The 2,072-nt window shown below is 46.5% G+C and overlaps 1 long non-coding RNA gene across 1 annotated transcript; it reads right to left on the bottom strand.

Annotated features, from left to right (window-relative positions):
* Window positions 1–623: 623 nt before the first annotated feature.
* On the bottom strand, window positions 624–2,063 carry LOC111734772. Its single transcript, XR_002778587.1, has 2 exons — window positions 1,930–2,063; window positions 624–1,626 (listed from the first exon to the last, which is right to left on the bottom strand). It is a non-coding gene; the product is annotated as an uncharacterized LOC111734772 (long non-coding RNA).
* Between the last annotated feature and the right edge of the window lie 9 nt (window positions 2,064–2,072).

Raw genomic sequence — 2,072 nt, 5'->3', positions numbered from 1 at the left:
TACATCCTTCTGCACACATCACAGGGCTGGCACGCATACAAACTGTAATCACCTGAAGAATAACCACACGTTATAAACTAACCGAAAATCTACAGCACTGCCACAGTGGCACATGCAAAGGGATCTTTCGACATGGAAATGCACAAATGCATGGCTTTTCCGTAAAATTGCTTGTTTCAAGAGCAATATGCTTATTGAGTGAGGAATGACAGAGCTAACGTCAGTGCACTCTTCCATACGCCCCCACAAATTCTAAGTGGAAAGATCTCCCCGACTATGAGGTGGCTTTTGCCAGCTGTTTGCCATTCCTGTACTCTTTGTGGAGCGGCTTGGGTTGACTGCCATCCCACAGATGACAGAAAGGCCTCTGTGAGCCAACTGGATGGGCTGTACATCACACTCGGGACAGGTCCACAGCAGGGCTACTGTTTTTTCTGGCTGGCAATTAGGAACATTTGTTATATTTCATCAACTTGCCATGTGAAACAAAAAATTCTGCTTGTTTATAAAATATAAAAAAAATTCTGCCTTTCTGTAACTAAAAAAATAGTATAAAGCAAATTCGATTTTCTTTTATATGCTACAATCACACTTCAATGAAGCATACAGATGTCAGTCACTTATAAATATATATTCTCTTTAATGATTAAATTAAAATACCCATCCCCTAGGTATACAGGCTAAGTCCAATACAAATCAGAAATCTGACTCTCAAAGTGTCTGCTGCCAACCCAAAAAGAAGAGACTCGGGTTCCAACCTCACCTTGGCCACATGCTGGTTTTACAATTTTGGCTAAGTTGCTTTCTTTCTGGCTCGCACTTTGCTTGACTAGAGATAAGGAGACTGGGATGGGTGATCTTGAAAATCTCTCTCATTCTGAAATGCTAGGGTGTGTTTGAGCAGTTGCTGACAGAGACACATGGAAATACGAGAAGTATTTCTGATGTAAAATATAACTTCTACCAAAATTAGTTCTCTTGCTTGAGACTAAAGCTTATTCACTGATGAAAATGCTTTGAGGTTCCTCCAAATGCCCAAGGTGAAATAATTCTGCAGATAAGCACGCTCGGGAGAAGAGCACGAAGCCAGAAAATGTGTTGTCTTCCATAGATGTCATTCACGCCTTGAAGCGTCCGTTGGCTTTCCAATTATAGTATCTCTTAAGTATGATGTTATAAACCAGGTGGCGAACAGATTCAAAGCATCTGCCCTCCTAGGAAATTTGGTCATTTCCAATGTCTGCAGCTGGGTGTCTTGTAGCAGGAGACCTTAAACCTGGCTGCTTATCAGAATCCCACAGCTTTGCAAAGTAGGTTCACAGGCCCATGCCTGGAGAGAGACATGCAGGAGCTGAATTGTTCGAACGCTCATGGTAACTCTAACGTACCAGCACACCAGGTCTGGGGACAGCCAACCAGTAAGAGGAGATGCCTCTCAGCTGCAGCCCAGAGCTGGCTATGGCATACTGTGGCTGCCCTTGATGCCACATGGTGACCCACCTTGGACCATGTGATTCCTGTTGGCTTTGGGCGCTCACACCCCGTGGCGATGACTCTCGTTGGAGTGAGAATATAGTCCACTGTGAGGTCATGATCCTCCAGGAGCGCTTCAGGTATGTCGATGACCTGGTTGAACAGAAGTGGGAAAAGGAGCTGATGGGGAATACGACCCCAGTCACGTTCACTGCACTGCTCAGTGGGAGGACGATGCTTCCCTAAACCCACTGTGGGAGGCCCAGCTGCCGTGCCACTGAACGAATCCAGCCCCAGCTGATTAACACCACTCACGATGCGGCATGGAGCGAAGGCAGAGCCTCACCTCTGTCTCTTTCTCTCCCCACCCTCCTATCTCTCCCTCTCTATCTTTCCCTCCCTCCCTCCCTCCCCCTCATTTTCTCAGGAGTGGCTCTGCTTGGCCACAGGAAGCACCTGGCAGTCATGGACAATGGTAACCACTGGCGTCTCCTGGCTGACTGCTCCCATCGAAACCATCATGGCATATTCAAGATCAGCATAACCTTCTCCCTTCCCAAGTCTCCAGCCTAAGAGACAATGCAGAGAATCAATATCTC

Source organism: Pteropus vampyrus, unplaced genomic scaffold (assembly GCF_000151845.1).
Source record: "Pteropus vampyrus isolate Shadow unplaced genomic scaffold, Pvam_2.0 Scaffold5619, whole genome shotgun sequence".
NCBI classification, from domain to species: domain Eukaryota; kingdom Metazoa; phylum Chordata; class Mammalia; order Chiroptera; family Pteropodidae; genus Pteropus; species Pteropus vampyrus.
The sequence above is the reverse complement of the archived record's forward strand: the minus strand, read 5'-3'. Positions and strand labels throughout refer to the sequence as shown.